This window comes from Mirounga angustirostris, unplaced genomic scaffold (assembly GCF_029215605.1).
Source record: "Mirounga angustirostris isolate CCGP_5_RB_7025 unplaced genomic scaffold, mMirAng1.0.hap1 SCAF_10, whole genome shotgun sequence".
Taxonomy (NCBI): domain Eukaryota; kingdom Metazoa; phylum Chordata; class Mammalia; order Carnivora; family Phocidae; genus Mirounga; species Mirounga angustirostris.
Window position 1 is genome coordinate 48055132 of NW_026991718.1, and position 22255 is coordinate 48077386.

At 44.4% G+C, this 22255-nt stretch overlaps 1 pseudogene; it reads left to right on the plus strand.

Annotated features, from left to right (window-relative positions):
• Positions 1-6062: 6062 nt before the first annotated feature.
• Positions 6063-6160, plus strand: LOC123852243 (U2 spliceosomal RNA; annotated as a pseudogene).
• Positions 6161-22255: the final 16095 nt, after the last annotated feature.

The window sequence follows — 22255 nt, forward strand, 5'->3', positions numbered from 1 at the left end:
CACAACAGAGAATTATTTGGCCCCAAATGTAAAGAGTGACTGACAAAGGTGAAAATCCTTGAGTTACCTGGAAATACATTTTAAGATGATTGTATTTTGGAAGGTTCAACAGGAGATTATATTACTTAATATTATAAGTTCCCTGAGTTCTTCGTTAATGGTTTTTTAATGCTATTGGTAGAAATTCTTTGAAGCTTTTCCAGATAAACTATGTTACAGTCATGTATTTGTGTGAAGAACCTTGAAGCCTTCACCATCTACATGCGGAGCTTCTATTTGACATCCACAGGGTACTTTTCGGAGGGAAATCTTGGCCCTCCCCATATGCCCGGCATATGGCCTGATTAGTAGCTTTAGTTTTCATAGAAGAATGTCCTCTCTGTTCTCAGCTTGGTTCACAGAGTCACCCTTAATCAGCATCCCTATCCACACCCAAGTTCTTGCTCAAGAACATGTATGTGGCAGGGGCTGTTGAGAACCCAACACAGACTGGCACTCTCTTCCACAACAGAGCCACACACCCCTTGATGTCTAAATGTGGTCCAGCTGTGTGCACCACTTCTGGGCTGATGTGGTTGAGAAGCAAGCACATCATCACCTCGTCTTCCCCCATCTGCTGACTGGGAGTGGAGCCACCAGGTGGACTAGAGCTCAGGTCCCTGAGTCACCCTGTGGAGGAGAGCCACCCACTCATTAAGATCACCTGCTTGGACTGCTAGTAGCAGAAATACCCTTGTGGTAAGCCACTGAGACTTCGAGGTTTCCCTGCAAGTTTCAACTCATCTACCAGCACTAGGGCTGGTTAGTGACTGTTCTGTGAGCTTTCAAATCTCCTTTTCAGGCTGGTGCTCTCCCAGTCTCTCCCGCAATTGTGAACCCGTCTACTTCCTCCAAGCTCCTTGCTCCACAATCTTCCTTGCGTTCAACTTCCCTGATTGAGCTCAGACCAGTACAAATGATGGAACACGTTTCACTGCAAGTAGGGTTAGTAGTAAAGAACACTTCTCAACTGGACCTCCTAACTTCTGATATTGGCTGCCTGCAATATTCTTATTAAGTAAAATTGTCCTCATTTCTAGATTCTGACCTGCGGAAGAAACATTTCTAATTATGCAAGTTTCTGGGGCTGTGAAAAGTTCTCAAGCCTTGGGCCAACAGGAAGATGCAGGCTGTGTTAAGGGTGGGTGGGCTCTATGCCACTTTGAGCCACCTCCTTCCTTCCTCCCCAGAGAGGTGGTGTGGCCAGCCCCCAAGGTTCTCCTCTCAGGAGACAGAAGTTAGTGATTCCGATTGCTGCTTGGGACCAAAAACCACCCTGCTGATGCAATATTCCTAAATCTCCTCTCTGTCCCAGCAAAATAGAACCTGAATAGGGTCTTGGATAACATTGCCTTTCTTGTGTATTTTGAGAGATGTTGGAATTCAATCATTAATGATTCATTCTTTGGGGCTATAGGCAATCATTAATACATCTGCTTTTAGAGTCCGTTAAAAATACAAATGCTTCTCAAGCACCTGGGTGGCTCAGTCGGTTAAGCATCTGCCTTCAGCTCAGGTCGTGATCTCAGGGTCTTGGGATCAAGCCCCGTTTTGGGTTCCCTGCTCAGCGGGGAGCCTGTATCTCCCTCTCCCTCTGCCGCTCCCCCTGCTGATACGCTCTCTCTCTCTCTCTCTCAAGTAAATAAATACAATCTTAAAAATAAAATACAAATGCTTCTCCAAGAGATAATAGCAAACCACCATCTAGTTCTCCCTATGTGCCAGAGGATGTTCTGGACACTTTCCAGAGACTAGCTCATCTAAGCCTCACCACAACTATCTGAAGGAGTTAGTTTTATAATCATCCCCTTTTTTTCAGATAAGGAAACCGAGGCATGGAATAGTTAAGTAGCTTGCCCAACCTCTCCCAGCCAGTCAGGACCAGGACAAGAACCCCAGCAGTCTGGCTCTGGAGTCTGTGTATTTAACCAGCATGTTGATTTTATATTTGAGGAGAGAAGTGGATTTGGCTTGATTTTATTTATTCATTGATTTAGCCAATAAATATTTATTGAGCACTTACTATGTGCTAGGTAGTTTGCCAGGCCCTGTGGAAATGGTGGTAAAAGTACCCTCCCCTCCCCTTCCCCACCCTGACACCATGGATGTGGTCCCTACTATCCTAGACCCATTTGCATTCTCATATTCATTAGCATTTGCATTGTCTGGGATTTCTAGCCTGCAGAATACTTTGAAAATAATAATGCATAAATAGTAATAATAACTACCATTTATTAAGTGCATACTATGTGCTGGATTTGTTTCTGCAAGGACCTGCCTAGTTCCCCACGCAGGAACACCAACTACCCCACCCTGTCATGCTTGAGCCAGCCCTCCACAGTCCACCACTGGGGCATTTAACCACCTTCCTGCCCAGGACCAGCTCAGACCCACCCTAACTTCTGTGCTGTCTTATGCTTGGCTAGGAGGGAGGAGAGGGATTAGGGCAGGACCCCTATTGGTCCTAGAAGTTGGAAGCTGTCATTATACTGGAATTAAGTTGAGTGATCCTTTCCTTTAACTGAAAAAAGCTGGAATTTTTTTAAGAAGGATTTTTTTTTTAAAGATTTTATTTATTTGACAGAGACAGACACAGTGAGAGAGGGAACACAAGCAAGGGGAGTGGGAGAGGGAGAAGCAGGCTTCCCACAGAGCAGGGAGCCCGATGCGGGGCTCAATCCCAGGACCCCAGGATCATGACCTGAGCCTAAGGCAGACGCTTAACAACTGAGCCACCCAGGTGCCCCAAGAAGGATTTTTAAGTATCTACTGAGCACATCTTTGAGAAGACTTTTTAAAAATCTTGTTTCTGTTATCACTAGTTACCTGCACAACATCAAAACATGCTTACAAAACTCAGAGTAAAAGAGAAGTTTTTACCTCAAATTCCCCCTTCGCCCCACTACCCCTCTTAGCCTTGTACTCACTCACACCTGTTGTTAGCAGGCATCCGTACAGAATTAGGGAGCCCTGGATTTGAGTTCTGATTCCTTCACTCTGTAAGGCATAAGAGCTCGGGGAAGTGTCTCACCTCTCAAGGCTTCAGCTTCTCATCTGAAAATGGGAATGGGAGTGCTGTGAGGACCAAGCAACCTGAGTGAAGCAGAGTGCTTTCCTCTGTGCCTGGTGAATTGGTAAAAATGATTATTCCCTTCCATGGCTGTCAAGGAGGCCATCCAAGTTTCTTTCTAGAACTCTGAGGCCTGACTGTATCTTGTCAAGGTGTTCCCATTCCTCCTAACATACCTCATCTGGAGGACCACTTAAGACACTGCTATGGAAACATAGGTGCCAGTGGAGGAAGACAGCAAGAGCTAATCCCCTCAGTTCACACTGAGAAAACTGAGTCCCAGAAACAGCAAGCTCTTTGCCTCAGGTTGTCCAGAGAATTACTGTGGAACTGGAATTGGAAGCAAGGTATTGTGATTCTATGCTGCAAAGTTTTGCTCTGAGTAGTTCTCCACCTAGTCTCTTTAGGGCATACCTTAATCTGTGGGAAGAACTTTGGAAAAACGAGAGCAAATCCACCAAGCATCCAGGGGTGCCGTGCCCAAAGGCCTATACCCCGGTTGCTCTTCACTCTTTACTCCCACCCTTGAACTCTCTTCTGAACCCTAGACTTATAGAGCTCGATGACTATTGGACAGCACCTGATATCTCACAGGACTCTCGAAACAAACAGTTCAGAACTGAGGTCAAAATCTTCTTCCCCAAACACGTTATTTCTCCTATATTCTGCATCTTGCTTAATGGACTCTCCATTCATCAAACCAGACCCCAAGGAGCATCCTCAACTCCTCCTCACCCTTGTCTACCCATCTTCTTTCCACAGTTAACCCATGTTTTAGCCTATCCATTTGAGAGGGGTACACTAATCAGTGCCCAGAGTCTGCTGTGTCCACATCTAGCTCTAGGCTAACTCCACCTGAGACCAGGTCCAAAAGCTGGTGCCGAGATTGTAAAAGGGAAAATGGGGCTTAAGGAACAAAGGCTCCCTTCTGCCTTATCTCCAGCCAATCTGGATCCCAGGAGAACCTTGTTCAAACTCTTTGAGGAAGACAGGTGTACAATTAGGTGTTATCCAACATCTTAGCTAAATGTTTGGAAAGCCCAAATTAAAATTCTGGGATGAGATACATTTATCTACCAAACAGGAGAAAGCTAGGCTGCTCACCTAGTGTGCTCATCCCTCTCTCCTCAGAGTCAAGTCCCCTTCTGGATGGTCAATCCCCAGAGGACTGAAACTGCCCACTAAAAGCCACTTGGGAATAGCGGCAACCACCTCTGGGAAGACCAGAGGCAACTAAGGGCCTGACCTGGGATTGGAAGAGTGGAAGATGAGGAATAAGATTGTATTAAAGGCAGAGAACTTTTTCATTGTAAAGTAGTTAAGTTCACTTCTCTTTAACCTCCCATGATGTCTTCTGTTCTCACTACTCTCCAGAAACTATCCTTACCAAGTCATCATTGACCACCAGCTCATTTATGATGCTCTTTCCTTACCTCACCTCCTGAGCTTTTACCACTTTCTAAGCCCTCTTCTTCTTTTTTTTAAGCCCCCTTATTCTTCAACTTCCCTTCTTAACAGGTTCTCTTGGAGATCCCTTTCCACTTCTCTGATCCCTCCTCTGGATTTGTTGAAGACTCCACTCTTTCTTCCCATCCTTTAAATGGAGTGTTTGCCAAGGACCAGTCCCTGAATCTCCATTTTTTTTTAAAGATTTTATTTATTTATTTGAGACAGAGAGAATGAGAGAGAGAGAGCACATGAGAGGGGGGAGGGTCAGAGGGAGAAGCAGACCCCCCGCCGAGCAGGGAGCCCGATGCGGGACTCGATCCCGGGACTCCAGGATCATGACCTGAGCCGAAGGCAGTTGCCCAACCAACTGAGCCACCCAGGCGCCCCTGAATCTCCATTTGTCTCTCTCTACAACTTCTCCCTCAAAGAACCACCACTCTACCCTAATTAACCCCAATAATGTCTCTTGCCAGTGAACTATTCACAGGTATTGTCATCTGTAACAACCTATCCCAATTTTCTTGCCTTTCTTAAGAGCAGTGCCATTCTTTTATCTTCCAAGTTCAACACTGAGGGGTTGTCTCTGCCTTCTCCCTCTCCTTTGCCTCTGCCTTCTTCCCACTTGCCCAGCTAAGTCTTCCAACTCCACTCTTGTTTCCATTGCCACCCCTGTAAAATGAACCTTCAATGCATGCCTACATAAAAATCTCAGCCTCCTAACTGGTCTCCGTCAGCATAATTCTGAGTGCTGACTCTAGGTTCTATGAAAAGTTCATATTTGGCTCTTAAACTCCCCTTAGATCCAAATAAGTCATCTGAGTCATTCTTATCATTTCTCCTTTGGATTCACAACTTTTTAAGTCAGATGCAGAGAATGAACTCACCTTCCACCAATCCCTATCCCAGTGATATGTTGGGATATTGGATTAATCCTCCTGTTGATAATTAAAGAGCCTAGAAAAAAAAATTTTTTTAAAAAAACAAATGTTTGAAGGCACTGGAGATCAGTTTTGGACAGGCAGAAACTGGAGTGGATTTGACTTTTAAAAGAAGGAAAACACACTGGATTAGATTGGTATTTACCCAATCTTCTCCTTAAGGATGGTGTGGTGTGGTGAATGGAAATAGAGCTCAAACAGAAAGCATCAGTCCTACTTAGCTAAGTCAGAGGTCAGAGTTTGGGGCTACCAAAGCAGCTGGACATTTAAGAGGGGAAATCTTGGAAAGGAGGGAGTCACAGAGGAGTCCCAAAATCTGTGTAAAAATTCCCTTCAAACCCTTGGACAACTCTGAACTGGACATGTTCAGGGAAAGAATCCAAGAAATCCAGCTGAAAGCAACAACTTAAAGACTGAAAGTCCATGCAGAGTTTTCAACAGCTGTCTGATACTGAGGAGACAGAGTCTGAAGTTTAATACACCAATTTAGAGAACTCTAGTTTTCCAATGAAACACCTGAAGGGCCATATCTTAGTAGTAAGAATTGTATCCTGAGACTAAGAGCCATCACTTCTCAGCCTTCTGGCTAAGATCAAGTGTAGTATCTGTTCTTATCAGTTTAATATCTCTATATCCTCTGTCCAAGACTTAAAGCTAAATCCTAGGATTAAGAGAAAAATAGCCTTGCTATAACAGAGACTGAATGAAGTCTCCATGGGAACAAAGTCATCCACCAGCAATTTAACTGTCATCTAGAACAAAACTCAACCTTCTTTGGAGTAAAATAACTAAACTCAAAGTCTCCACAATGTAACATCCACAATACTGAATGTACAATAAAAAAATTATTAGACTTATGAAAAAGCAGGAAATTATAGCCCATAATCAAGAGAAAATGAGAAAACAATCAGTAGAAAGAGTCATATTAGCAATCCATATGTTGTAATTAGCAGACAAGATTTTTAAATCACTATGATAAATATGTTAAAGCATCTCTGGATGGATACAATGGATGAAAGGATAGGAAGTTTCAGGAGAGGTATAAAAATCCTAAAAAATAACCAAGTGGGGATTATAAAACTAAAAATTCTAATATTTACAATCTTTTAAAAATGTATTGAATAAGATTAACAGTAGATTAGACAATGTAGAAGAAAAAATTGGTGAATCTAATAATAGATCAATAACAATTATCCAAACTGAATCACAAAGAGAAAAAAGATTAAAAGAAATGAAAATAACCTAATGATTTGTGAAATAGTAAGAAGTCTAACACACAGGCTGGCATCCCAGAAAGAGACAAGAGAGAGAATTGAGCAGAAAGAATGGACTTTAAAGAAATATGGACCAAAATTGTTTCCAAATATTATTGAAAATATCACATTATAGACCTAAGAAGTTCAGCAATACTTGCGTAGGACAAATAAAAGAAAACCACATTATCATTTAAATTTGGAAAATCAAAGAAAGAGAAAATCTTAAAAGCCACAAGACGGGGAGAATCATTACATATAGATGACCAGTGATAAGAATGACAACTAATTTCTCACCAGAGACTATAGAAACCAGAAGACAATAGGGTGATATCTATAAAGTGTTGAAAGAATAACCCCATTAGGGGTTCCTGGGTGGCTCAGTTGTTAGGCATCTGCCTTCAGCTCTCTGTCAAATAAATGAATAAAATCTTAAAAAAAAAAAAAAAAGAATAACCCCGTTAAACTGGAAATCTGTACCCAGTGAAAATATTCTTTAAAATTGAAAGCGAAATAAGGATATTTCAGGTAAATGAAAACTGCATTTATCATCAGTAAATCCACATATGAGGAATATTCAAGGAAGCCCTTCAGGCTGAAGGGATATGATACCATATGAAAATTCAAAACTACAGAAAGTTATAAAGAACATAAAAAATGGTAAATAAGTGGGGAAATATTTTTAATCTACTTTTTCTATCATCCCTTAAACTTTTAAAAGACAACTGATTGTTCAAAGCAAAAATAATAATTCGTTATTAGATGTGTACCTTTGTGGAAGTAAAATATCTAATTACATCCAAGCACCTCCTGTCTCCTTTCTCACCAGCTAGCAGTCCGTAAGGGGTGAAGAACTTCCCTTCAAACTGGCCACCTCAAGACCCTCAGATCAACTACATGGTCATCATTAATATTCTCTGTAGTTAGGAAGGAGCTTCCTTCTCAGATTCTGTCCCCTTTGCAGGCATCCTCCAGTCTTCCAGGGCCTGGTCAATCTCTGCAGGTATGTAAGGCTCTTGAGCTTTCATTCATTCTCCACAGAAGGTGAAGCTGTTGATTCTATTCAGGTAGCAGGCATTGATAGCCTCTTTTCTGCAGGGCCCTTGCATTCTGCTTCCTCTTCTTAAAATAATTTCCTCCTCTCTTTGTGTGCTTAATTCTTACTCATTCTTCAGATCTCAACACAAATATAATTTCTTCGACAATTTCTCATTGCTGTTCCCCCTTCTCCTCCCACCTGCCATCATGCCCCATGTCTTTGTCCATGCCTGGGTGCCCTGCCCAGTCTCCCACTTCCTCAGGACAAGGCACCTCCCTAGTTATGCCACAGAATCCTAAGGGTGAGTCCACACAACCATTGCCAAATTCATGGAATACATACCTATGTGTTTAATTTTCACCTACCTACCAGGATATTCATCTTGTCTGAGCTATTCACATCTTCTTGATGCTGATTGATTGCTAGTCTAAACATCTCATCACTAACTGTGAGATTATTCCTGCCAAGGAAACCTTCTTTTCCTCAATCCATCCGGTCTGCTGGTCATGGCCAACCTTGTTTTGCTCCAGTCTTTTGCCAATAAATGCCATTCTGTCTGTGTATAAGTGAGATTTGGAAATGCCCATACATAGAAGCAGGAGAAGGGCAAGAAGATATATGGAGCCAGCCTCGGTTGAGTACCCCCCAGGTCCTCCTATAGCACCTGCTATGAGGACTCATGACTCCATACTGTAACTGGCCTATAACCCTGTCCTCTCTTGTAGCCCCAATGCGGATCAGAGTCTGGCTGCATATATGCATTCGATCGGTATTTGTGTTGAATAAATAAATGAAAAACCAAAGAGTCAGAAAAGACCAAGGGAATGGATTTACTAAAGTGAAGGAAGGAAAGTTTCAGAAAAGCATGAGGAATCCTATTTTTTGCTTCCCCCCACACCTCTTGCAGCATTGGTGTAGCAATTGGTAGGTGACAGTCACCCAAGAGAGGCTGCATGAATGCCTGTCCATTCCTGATTCTAAAGTACACCCTTCAAGTTATGCTTACATAAGAGGGTTTCAGTGACGGTCACTTTCTTTTTTGTACTAAAAGGCACTACATATGAGGTAAGTGGCATCATCGCCATAAGGCCTGGGGCTAATCAAATAACATACTCTTAGGATATTCTCTGCAATATCTGAGTGTACTTGACATCCTACATCTAATTCAGTGATGCACCGTCTGGTGTGACTGCTCTCAAGGTGCCTGTAACTATCCCGAGTACATCAACAGACTCTCTAAATGAAATGAATTTACATTCACCTTAATACAGATTCCTGGGGCCCACCCCAGACATATTGAACAGGGATCTATGGATTGGGCTTGGAAATCTGCACTTTTATTATTTTTTTAAAAGATTTTACCCATTTATTTGAGAGAGCGAGCGAGCAAGAGAGAGAGCACGAGCAAGGGAAGAGAGAGGGAGAAACAGACTCCCCTGCTGAGCAGGGGGCCTGACTCAGGGCCCAATCCCAGGACCCTGGGGTCATGACCTGAGCCGAAGGCAGATGCTTAGCCGACTGAACCACCCAGCCGCCCCAAAATCTGCATTTTTAAATAAAGATCTCAGATAATTCTGATGCAGCCCTTGGGAATCATTGCTCTATTCCAGTCCTCTCGTTTTCCAGATGAGCAAACATGAGCCCAAAGGGTAAACATGACTTGCCTACAGTCATACCATGCCAGAATTAGGGCCAGAATCCAGGCCGGCTGACTCCAATCCCAGCGCTCTCTCCGCTGTAGTGCACGGTCTCAGAGACCCACACCATTGCTCCTGACTTCAGGGAAACCGAGCAAGGCTGAATTACAGCAATCCGGCTATCCCTGGCCCTGTCCTGAAACGTCTTGCAGCCTGTGGGGGCAGGGAGAGGGGCGGCGGTGGGTGTGGTGTAATGCCTTCAGAGGTAAGGGGGCTTCACCAGCCACCAGTCTCGGTGTAGAGCTGCGAACATGCCCTGCCCCACAGGCCTGCTGGGAGCCCCATCACCCAGCAGCTCTTTTCCTACCCAGGCTCTGCTCAACCTCTCCCCACCCTGCTTGCCAACAACCCCCCTCAACTCTGTAGCTTCCTAGAGATAAGAAAAAAGAGGAGAGACAGCTCTGCGTGTGTCCCTTGGAAGGAATGGCACTAAAAAGGGAACCTAGAGGTTTTGAGTGGAAAGGCTGCCTGGGCAGTTTCCATAGCAACGCCTCCATCCCTGCCCTGACAGCTACGTGCTGTCTGGCATGTGCACTCTGCCGGGTCCCTGGAGGGCACGGCTGTCCCTTGCTCGCGCAGGGTTCAAAAGTGAGTTTTTAATTCTGGTATTCAGATAATAATATACAAGACATTTATGGGACCTGGAACCAGCGGGAGCTGAAGACACTTGTCTGCAGACCATTCAGGGAGAGATCCAGAACGTGGACACCTTTACATTCCTCCTCCGGCTACAGGTCTTGGCACGCAGCAGGTGCTTAAACACTGTTGGCTAAATGGCCGAACCAGTGAGTTTCTTCGAGGCTTCGGGAAGCTCTTCTGCTCATTGTGATTAGAAAAAACCAGAGCAGGGCGCCTGGGTGGCTCAGTCGGTTAAGCGTCTGCCTTCGGCTCAGGTCATGATCCCAGAGTCCTGGGATCAAGTCCTGCATCGGGCTCCCTGTTCTGCAGGGAGTCTGCTTCTCCCTCTGCCTCTCTCTCTGTCTTTCATGAATAAATAAATAAAATCTTGAAAGAAAGAAAGAAAGAAAGAAAGAAAGAAAGAAAGAAAGAAAGAAAGAAAGAAAGAAAGAAAGAAAGAAAGAAAGAAAGAAAGAAAGAAAGAAAGAAAGAAAGAAAGAAAGAAAGAAAGAAAGAAAGAAAGAAAGAAAGAAAGAAAGAAAGAAAGAAAGAAAGAAAGAAAGAAAGAAAGAAAGAAAGAAAGAAAGAAAGAAAGAAAGAAAGAAAGAAAGAAAGAAAGAAAGAAAGAAAGAAAGAAAGAAAGAAAGAAAGAAAGAAAGAGAAGAAAGAAAGAAAGAAAGAAAGAAAGAAAGAAGAAAACCAGAGCAGGGCATGAAGCAGAGCACAGAGGGGAGAAAGGGTCGGCCTTCCAGGTATGGAGGGCACACGCTGGTCTCCAAATGGCTTCTTTTTTTTTTTTTAAGATTTTATTTATTTATTCATGACAGACAGAGAGAGAGAGAGAGGCAGAGGGAGAAGCAGGCTCCCAAGGAGCAGGGAGCCCGATGCGGGACTCGATCCCAAGACCCTGAGATCATGACCTGAGCCGAAGGCAGATGCTTAACCATCTGAGCCACCCAGGCGCCCTCTCCAAATGGCTTCTAAGAGTCTCCACACACTGAGTGTCAGCTGCGCCCCACACCCCGAGCTGCCAGCCACCAGTTCTAAGGAGATAGTAACCAAGTGTTACCCCTCCCAGGGGCCTGTGGCCCCCTCCTTCTGTAGAACCTTATTCCCATACCACCTCCCCCACCCCCAAAACACACACACACGCACTTTGGGAGAGAGGTGTGTGGCAGTGGATCACGGAGAGTGGAGTTTCGAGCACTAGTGACGAAAATGTTTTTAGGAAAGGGGAGGAAAGACTTGAAGTCATGCAAATAAGTGATTTGCCATCATAATCACAGCCTGGAGTGTATTTAAAAACACATATCTTAAATATCTTCCTTTGAGGAAATCCAAATCAAAACCTCAATGAGATACCACCTCACACCAGTCAGAATGGCTAAAATTAACAAGTCAGGAAATGACAGATATTGGCGGGGATGCAGAGAAAGGGGAACCCTCCTACGCTGTTGGTGGGAATGCAAGCTGGTGCAGCCACTCTGGAAAACAGTATGGAGGTTCCTCAAAAAGTTGAAAATAGAGCTATCGTATGACCCAGCAATTGCACTACCGGGTATTTACCCCAAAGATACAAATGTAGGGATCCGAAGGGGTACGTGCACCCCGATGTTTATAGCAGCAATGTCCACAATAGCCAAACTGTGGAAAGAGCCAAGATGTCCATCGACAGATGAATGGATAAAGAAGATGTGGTATATATATACAATGGAATATTATGCAGCCATCAAAAGGAATGAGATCTTGCCATTTGCAACGATGTGGATGGAACTGGAGGGTATTATGTTGAGCGAAATAAGTCAAACAGAAAAAGACATGTATCATATGACCTCACTGATATGAGGAATTCTTTATCGCAGGAAACAAACTGAGGGTTGTTGGAGTGGGGTGGGAGGGATGGGGTGACTGGGTGATAGACACTAGGGAGGGTATGTGCTCGGGTAAGCACTGTGAATTGTGCAAGACTGTTGAATCTCAGATCCGTACCTCTGAAACAAATAATGCAATATATGTTAAGAAAAAAAAAAGAAGAAGAAGGTAGTGGGAGGGGAAGAATGAAGCGGGGGAAATCGGAGGGGTGGACGAACCATGGGAGACGATGGACTCTGAAAAACAAACTGAGGGTTCTAGAGGGGAGGGGGCTGGGAGGATGGGTTAGCCTGGTGGTGGGTATTGAGGAGGGCACATTCTGCATGGAGCACTGGGTGTTATGCACAAACAATGAATCATGGAACACTACATCAAAAACTAACGATGTAATGTATGGGGATTAACATAAGAATAAAAAAATAAATATAAATACAAAAAAAAATATCTTCCTTTGAGAGTAGTTTTCATATTTGACAACAGCAAACAAGTCTGGTAAACCAGGTAGGTAAATAAGCTGGTTAAGACCTTTTTGGGATAAAAGACGCCTTTTGGCCGTAAGAAAGTGATAAAGACTTGGGTTTGTTTGTTTGTTTTGGTTTCTGCAGAGTCAATGAATAATTGAGGAAATATTCCGGGGTGTGTCCCCTGATTAGCCCCCCCAACCCCTTCTCTCAGGCCCAGGAGCCGCAGGCCTGAGCTGGGCTGGGACTCCTGCCCGTGGGCTCAAGGGGGTCCCAGTGACGACGGAGACGCAAGGCAGCCTGGGGCTACAACTGCTCACCCTCTCCCCATGTGGCCTCAGGCCTCATCCTCCTTCACTTGCGGCAGGCCCTGTGCTCAGGGGCCCGGGTTGCTGAAAACTGCTGAAGACTCAGCCGTGCAGACCGCCCCGAGGGCGTATGGGACCCTCAGAGCCTCCCCGATGTTCGATGTTCGCCTGCTTTCCCACAAGAGCTACTTTAAGTTTTAAGCACCGTCCTCCTGCCCCTGGGCCACCGTCTGCTCCCTTAGAAGCAGCAGATAACTTATCTCCTATTTTCCAGAGAATATAGAGGCCCTGAGGCTGGAGCTCTCTCACCCAACCCCATGTTCCTGGTTTCGTCTCTCCAGGGACCAATCCTCCCCTTATCGTGTCCATCCGGGCAAGGAGGTGTGTTTGCTCCTGCCCAAAACTGGGGTCTCCCTCTTGATCCCGAGTTCACTCCTTTGATAACTGGCCCCAGCAGCCTTTCCTTTCTGCCACTTATCCTGGTCACAGGGACTCGCCAAGCCCTTGCTCAGCTATGTGAAAACACAGGGCAGACAACAACAAATCCTTGACCCTCTGACCCTTCCTGATGCCATTTTACATCGCTCTTTCCCTCCCCACGAAAAAGAAACTTTAAAAGAAGAAGGAATTCTTCTGGAGAGGTTAAATATTCACAGGGTTTGTTTTTTTTTTTCTAAATCAATATTTAAAAAGCACATGGTGAAAAATGTCTTCTTTCTATGCCCGTCCTCTTCCCAGGGGCCACCTTTCCTACCAGCCTCTTCTCTGCCCAGAACGAGGTCTGTTTTATACCCCTTCTCTTGTTTTACACTTGCTGTTTCCACATGGGGACAGTCATTCCATATTAGCATATATAGATTGGCCTTATTTTTTTTGAACACGCCATAGAGTACTCCAATGTACACATAATGGACATGTCAAAATGTGACAAGTTTTCTACTGACAGATGTTTGGATCTATCTTTTGCTATTTCAAATAATATTACAGTTAATAATCTTGTACATACATCATTTTCCATATGAATATTTCTTTTTTTTAAGATTTAATTTAATTTTATTTATTTGAGAGAGACAGAGCACGAGCAGGGTGAAGAGGCAGAGGGAGAGGAAGAAGCAGACTCCCCACTGAGCAGGGAGTGGAGTCTGATACCAGAATCCTGGGATCATGACCTGAGCTAAAGGCAGACACTTAACCGACTGAGCCATCCAGATGCCCCTACATATCAATATTTCTATAGAATGAATTCCTAGGTGTGGAATTACTGGATCAAATTGTGTGAACATTGGAAATTTCAACTGATCAAGCAAAAAACAGGCCCACCACAGTAAAATACCACTTTATATTTTATCTTATTCCCCCCAGCAAGGATGACTTTTTCCTATGGCCCTGACCAACAAATAAGTTATCCAATCTTTTTTTTTTCACAGCCTAAGTGATAATTATATTTTATTGTAGCTTTAATTTTATTTTCTCTTACAATTAGTGAGAATGGTCTTTTTTCATGTGTTTAAGAACCATTTATATTTTCTTTCTTGTAAACTATTCATATCTTTTACCCATTTTTACAGTGGACTTCTCTTTTTGTTATTGATTTGCAGAAGCTCTTTATATATATAAATCCCTTTTTATGGTAGGTTACCTTATTTTTTTCAACCTATGGTTTATATTTTGATTGTGCCTATGTTTTTTGTAATGCATTTTTTTTATTGTGGTAAAATATATATATCATAACATTTATTATTTTAATCCAAGTATACAGCTCAATGGCATTAAACTCATTCACACTGTTGTGCAACCATCTATCTCCAGAACTTTGCATCTTCCCAAACTGAAATGCCATACCCATTAAACAATAACTAACTCCCCTCTATTGAATTATCATCGTTTTGTTTTAGAACTTTGGGGTTTCTCTTTTCCCAGATTTTTTTTTTTTTAAATCTCTACATTTTTATTTTGGTCAGTGCTTCTCAGCCATGGCTACATTCTAACCACCAGGGGAGATTTTAAAAATACAGGTCTAGGGGCGCCTGGGTGGCTCAGTTGGTTAAGGGTCTGCCTTCAGCTCAGGTCATGATCCCGGGGGTCCTGGGATCCAGCCCCGCCATGGGCTCCCTGCTCAGCAGGGAGTCTGCTTCTCCCTCTCCCACTCCCCTGCTTGTGTTCTCTCTCTCTCTCTGTCAAATAAATAAAATCTTTAAAAAAAATAAATAAAAATAAAATAAATTTTAAAAAATACAGGTGTCTAGGTCTTACCTGCAGAGATTCTGATTTAAATTTGGAGTGAAGCCCAAACATTGGTAATTCTAAATAAATACCCCCAGTGATTCTAAAGCTCAAGGGGCATGGAGAACCATTGTTTTTGCATATTTACAATTTTATCAAAAGATAAATTATAAAATATTTTATATAAGATAAAATATAAAAATATTTAAGTCTTTGACTCAACTGGAATTTATACTAAGGTAAAGTTTTTTTTTTCTAGATTGGCTATTTAATTATTCCAATACCATTTAGTGAATGTAATCTACCAAAACATACTTCAGAAGAAAAATTCCTGCCCCTACCACTTAGTATTTGGGTGATTTCAGGCAATTATTCAAACTCTCTATACCTCAGTTTCTTCATCTGTACAATAGGAGTAATAATAACACCTCACAGAATTGTTTTGAGGATTAAAAAGGCTTATAAAGTCCTTAGAACAGTTACCTGGACCTTAGTAAAATAGTGTATTAATATTTGCTGCTATTATTTGTTTCCATTCAACAAATACACACATGCAGAGCCAAGAGAGATGATGGGGAAAAAAAAAAAAATATATATATATATATATATGTTTAGGCTAAATAAAAAGAGGATATAAAAATTAACTCATCTAGATTAAATCTCTGTATGCATTGAACAAGCACTGCAAAGAAATGCACTAACGTGTTAGCAGTGGTTATATTTAGGGAGCTCGGGAGATCACGAATCCTTTTTCATTCTTCCTTAGCCTTTCTTATATTTTTCAAATCGCCTACAGTGAGCAGTGAGCAGGTATTGCTTATATTCAGGGATGGGGCGGTGGCAAAGGAGGTTGTTGTTTTTTGTTTTTTTTTTAAGATTTTATTTATTTATTTGACAGAGAGATAGAGAGCACAAGTAGGCAGAGAGAGAGGGAGAAGCAGACTCTCCACTGAGCAGGGAGCAGGGAGCCTGACGCGGGGCTCGATCCCAGGACCCCGGGATCACGACCCGAGCTGAAGGCAGCCGCTTAACTGACTGAGCCACCCAGGCGCCCCGAGGAGGTTTTAAAAAATTGCTAAGTACGGTTGGTTGCTCCGGATTCCATCCCCCAGCACATATGTTGCCCTGCCCAGCGTGGGTCAAAGAGCCTGTTCTCTATGTGGCATCCATGTCATGGAGAGCTTTCTGGGGGGGGATGGCCCAGATTAGAACTCTGCCTCCAGGCTGGTATGAAGAGCATTTTCTGGGTTATTCTAATTCAGCCCTCGCCTCCAGTCTGCATTGTGCTAGCACTTTATCAACCAGGTCAGAAAGACCTTATCAAAAGCCTTGCAAAAGCTTGCATTTGTTCAGTCAACAGATATGGATTAAGTCCCTATTATGATTAGGACTGTGTCTGTCTATTTCCTTAATAGATATCTTATTATAGATATAATATTAAGGAACAAAAAATGTCAAGCTGACATACTTTGTTTTTAAAAATCTCAGGCTGTATGCCAGTAATTGTTGCTTTTCCAAAGTCTTCTAAACTTTACTACTACTACTACTTATTTTAAATAATCTAGTCTAGAACCCTGTGTAGGACTGAAGCCAAGTTCGGCCAGCAGTATTTGAGCAAGCAGCATTCTTCCCCCTTGAACATCCAAATGACTTATTTAACCCTCTTCCTCCACGACTTCTCTCATTGCCCTAAAATAACTCAAAGAGCATCACTGGGGCCATCCCTCTATCCTGCAAACCTCCTAGAAACTGGGGTATAATGCCTTTGCACCCAGAGTCTAAAACACAAAAAGAGCAGGAAAATCCTAGAAACTTTTCCCTTGTCTTTGGCACTAGTATGGGAGAAAGGGCCAAGGGGACTCCAGACACTTTTAAAGTGCTAGAGAAAATTTCTCCCACCTCACTCAAATTCTTTACAAGTATCAAATTCCGAATGTCATCGAAAATACTTACTCTTAAAAAAAAAAAAATCGGGGGGGGGGCACCTGGGTGGCTCAGTCGTTAAGCGTCTGCCTTCGGCTCAGGTCATGATCCCAGGGTCCTGGGATCAAGCCCCACATTGGGCTCCCTACTTGGCGGGAAGCCTGCTTCTCCCTCTCCCACTCCCCCTGCTTGTGTTCCCTCTCTCACCGTGTCTCTCTCTGTCAAATAAATAAATAAAATCTTTAAAAAAAAAAAAATCTGGGGGCGCCTGGGTGGCTCAGTCAGTTAAGCGTCTGCCTTCAGTTCAGGTCATGATCCCAGGGTCCTGGGATGGAACCCCCTCATCGGGCTCTCTGTTCAGCGGGGAGTCTGCTTCTCCTTCTCCCTCTGTGCACTCACTCTCTCTCTCAAATAAATAAATCTTTTTTTAAAATCTGAAAACAAAATCAGATCCATTCTTTCCTAATGCACAAAGGACCGCTATAAGCTGACAGATGACAAATCAATACTTAAGAGAGCTGAATGGTGAGCAGCAGGCTGCCCAAACTGGATATGGTAAGTGGCAACTATAGGAAAGTACTTTCTGTTTTAGAATTTAGAAGGGAAGTAGGTTATATGACCCAAAGTTCTTTTTACAAGCAGTCCAGAGACATTTAAAATAATGCTATCTTTAATGTGGCGTCTCATTGCCAGCCCCCTTCCCAGGCTCTCTGCTTCAGTAGGTCTGGGGTGCAAAACATCTGACGGCTAAGAAACAGAAAGGAAAGGGTGAGGGGCACTCTTGTGGGAGGGCCTGATGCTTCCATCACTCACTGCAGAAAAAGCAAAAGGGAAAAGCGTAACAACACCATCTAACATTTGTGGATGGTTCCACGGCGCTCTCTTTCTATGCTCATCGCTTCATTTATTCTTCCATGAAGCCGAGGAGGTGGGTATCAGCACAGTCGTCACCGTAAACACCAGCTCCACCACCATTAGCATCATCTGCTAGCAGACGAGGACACTGATGCGCACAGATAGTCATTGAAAAAGCCAAGATTTGGACCCAAGAGTTTTGACTCCTCCGTTAGCATGCTTCACCCCACACTACAGACCTCGGTTGGCCATCCCTCACTAGAGCAGATGTTGGGTCATCTTTCCCCCACGACCGCTCAGAAATGCCTTCTGGACAGTCATTCACACTGGACCACTGATCAACGGGACCCCTCCGGCACCCACCGCCTGCCCTGCGGCTAGAGACCCCAACCCCATGAGCACACGGCAATCCGGAGGAAAAACCCTCCCAGGCTGAGTGCGCTGTTTTGGCAGACTGGGGACAAAGCCACACAATCAACCCCACAAGCATTTTACATGTGTTATCTCTAATCCCCAACATCCTGCGAGGTAGATTTTTATCATTTCCCTTACTTTATAGATGAAGAGAGTATCGCTCAGAAAGTGTTAAGTGCATGGAAAGCATTATCATGCCTTGGGTGTCCCCCTCGTAGGCATTCAGCACCACCTGCCACCCAGGGAGCCACGCTGGCCCTCGGGGGAGGGGAGGCCCTCCCCCTCCCGCATTTGTCCCACGGGGTGATGGGACGGCTCTAAAGGAGCATCCACTTCAGCCCAGCCACACCGAATTACCTCAGCCTCGCCGTGTGGTGCAAATGAGTGTTTTTGAGGTTTGAGTCCTGGTTTTGCCATTTGCAGGCTGCAGGACCCTGGTACGTCCCATAACCTCTCTGAGGTCAGTTTCCTCATCTCTAGAATGGGGATTAGAAGTAGCACTCATTTCTAGAGCTGTTGTGAGAACTAAACAAAGGAATGCACCTGAAGTGAGCACTGAAGAAATGGGAACTCCATTTCATTGCCCCCACTCCCACAGACCCTTTTTGCCGCCCCTGGCCATGTTCCCACCCCCCAGGCAGGGTAGGACTTCAGAGGCACTTCTCCCTCCAACAAGCTTGGGGCAGTTTACAGTGGCTGCAGCCCTTTATTTTGGGTGCTCACTGCCCTTCCTAGGGTGGACTAGGGCCCAACACTCATCCATGCTTCAAATCTGAGCTTCTAGGAGTCCCCTGGGGATCTGCTGGGGGCAGGGTAGGGGAAATGGGTGTGGTGAGCAAGGGTGGCAATGAGGAACAATTTCTTTTGAAGAGAGCTTCATGACTTTTTTGCTTGTTTTATTTTTAACTTGAAAACCACTGACTTGCAACATCATTTCTGTGAAAGAGAATGTGCTTTAAGTTCCAGACCACATACTTAGGACACAACCTGTTCCTTCCGCAAGTAACATACCATAATCAATGAGCCAGGGTCCAAATGCTGCAAGGGGCACTGACACAGGACCTGGTCTCTCAATCCAGACATCAAAAGCATTCCAAGTTCAAGAGTAGCTAATATTATGGCTTCTTTTCCCCTCTCTTAACTAAATGCATCTATTCATTGGACAAGGATTCAACCAGCCCCTGCTACGAGCTGGCAGCAGAGGTCAGTGCTGGGGATGCTGAGATAAACAAGCCCTGGGCCCAGCCTTCCAGGACCAATTAGCCACATGAGAGAAATGGATAGGGAAGCTAGGAGTTCTCTCAAACGGGACAGGAACTCAAAGACACAGACGGGGCCTCCAAGGAGAATGGCCAAACTTCGTGGGGAAAGGAACGCTGGGCTGAGACTCAAAAGATGAGTAGAAGGTCCTGGGAGTGGGGTGATTCTAAAGCATGGAGCACAGTATAGCAAGATAGGAAGGCCCAGATGCCACACAGGTCCACGGACACCTGCCACTCTAACTTCCTCTCCAGACTGAAAGTGCCATGCCCACAAGCCCCTCAACTGGCCAACTGTGATAGCTGGTCTTCAACAAGATCAGATAGGTATGCACCTGACCCAAAGGCTCAGGCTGGCCGGAGTGTCCTGTGAGGTATTCACTATAGGTGACATTAGTTAAATCAGCCAGTCGCCCTGGCTCCCTCTGCAATTTCAAAAGGAAGAATAGCAAGTATTTGGCCAGTAAGCCAACAGAGTCAAGTTCAGAAAAGCAAAACACCACACTAGATTAGGCACGGCAAGTGAGCGCTGCCCCTGCTCCTGCCCAAACTTTGAGTTCCATTTCAAGTCTGTTCTGCATAATAAATCATCCCCCCCAACCTAGTGGCTTATTGTAATCATCATCATTTTATCTCACAATTTTCATGAGGCAGGAATCTGGGAAGGGCTCAACTGAGTGGTTCTGGCTCAAAGTGTCTCCAGCAGTTGTAGTCAGGTCAAGAAGAGGTAGAACAGCAAGGAGCTGGATGACCCAGGGACTGGCTGGGCACCTGGCTCTCTTTATATCACCTCAGAACATCTCTATGGTGTCTCTCCGCATGAGCTAGTTTGGGCTTCCCCACATCATGGCAGCTCCAGGGCAGTCAGCTGTTTACACGGCCACTGAAGGAGTCAAGAGGGAGATTTCCGGAAGCTGAATCACCTTTTATGACCTAGCCTCAGAAGTCCCCTAGTGTTACTGTCACATTCTCTCTTGATTGAACGTGTCACAAAAGCCCAACCCATTTTCAAGCCCCCTACCTAATGGAAGGAATATAGAAAAAGGTTGTCAACATATGTTGGAATTTCCACACAGGCTCAGCTCAGCATTACAGTGAAACTCCATTTTCTTTTTTTTTTTTTAAGGTTTTGTTTATTTATTTGACCGAGAGAGAGAGAGCACAAGTAGGCAGAGAGGTAGGCAGAGGGAGAGGGAGAAGCAGGCTTTCCGCTGAGCAGGGAGCCTGGTGTGGGATTCAATCCCAGGACTCTGGGATTATGACCTGAGCTGAAGGCAGTCACTTAACCGACTGAGCCACCCAGGCACCCCTGAAACTCCATTTTCCTCAAGGATTTAGGTTAAGGTTAACATTGGCTCTCTGTTCCTTGCACATTAGACAGTTACAATTAGCTGAGCAGGGCTGAAGCATAAAGTATGAGGGGAGCCCAGGGAAGGATAAGTCTGGAGAAACAGGCAAGGGTCTTTCATGTCAGACTAGGGACTGGACTTTTTCCTACAGGTGTCTACTCTTCCTTGAGGACGAACGAGGACAGGTATGAATGACTTTTGTAAGTAGGTGGCCTCTAGAGCAGAGGTTGAAAACTGGCAGTCCACGGCAGAAGACACCCCATGCAATATTCCTTAGATAGGGATATTTCTTACAAAAAGTCAGCATTTCCACCTTCTCTTGAGGAATTAGAAAATCTAACCACAGCCAAAGAGCAGGAAAGAAAATAGCATCTGTCCTCCAAATGGGGTGTGTGCTCTCCGGTTAACCATACTGCCCCCATTTCCGATTGCATCACACTTGTCCTGTTTCATTCTTTATGTTATCTTCCTTGAGGCTGTGACCTCTGATTTCAGGTTTCCCATAGGCAATAGCTTTTATGGCTCCAGACTAATAAATCCCCCTCTTATTTAGCACTTGGCCATGGAATGCAGACATAATCCCTCTTCATTTAAAGTATAATGTACTTAGACTTTGCAAACACTATATGTACCCATGTGCCTTCAACCATTTTTAAAGAGAAACTTTGTGCCTGGGATCATCTCCCTTGCTGAATTGGATTTGGTCGATTTGTTTAGAACAAATAGGAACGATTACAGCCCCCGTAAAGTGTAAATCAGGTACAAGGTGACATCCCTGCAGGAGAAGTTGCCTCAGCTGCCCTGGTGAGTCAGCATCCTGGCCTGGTGGCGGGCCCATTAGCCCATTGATGAGTACAGCCAATCAGAGCATGGAAATGCCCTGCTTAGGTGTAAATCACCCAGTGATGTGTGACCTCACCTCACACATCACAGGAAGTGGCTCGTCATACTCCTTCTCCACTCTAGAAATCCTACCCTTTCCTCAAGCCCCAAATCCAGTCCCAACTCCTTCTGAAAGCCTTCCCAGATTACTCTAGTTGGGATAGCCTCTGTGGCTGGCTTTGTGTCTGTGTTTCCAAGTTCCTTCATCTCAGCCCCGCCATCACAATGTCTCACCTTCCATCAGACTCCCTTTTGGCACTGAGCCTGCCTGGATTACCTAGCCTGCAAGTTTAGTTTGTCTGGCAGCCTGCTGCTCTGTTCTAGCCTCTCTGGCTGAATCCATCCTCCTGAAGCCTGTTCCTCCCCACAGGCTAGTTCTAAAGCTAGCACTGCACACTTTTCCCACCTGTTCCTCCAGAAATGCCTATTCCTGTGTCTGCCAGAGACATCAAAACCAGTGAGAGGGTGAGAAAATGAAAAGACCAGGACAGAATCTTGGGAGACAAAGAATTGGCCAGAAGAAACTCCAGCCACAGGCTGGTTGATGTCGTCATTCAAAATTAAAAATGAACCACTGGCAACACATGGGCACATGAGTGGCCACTA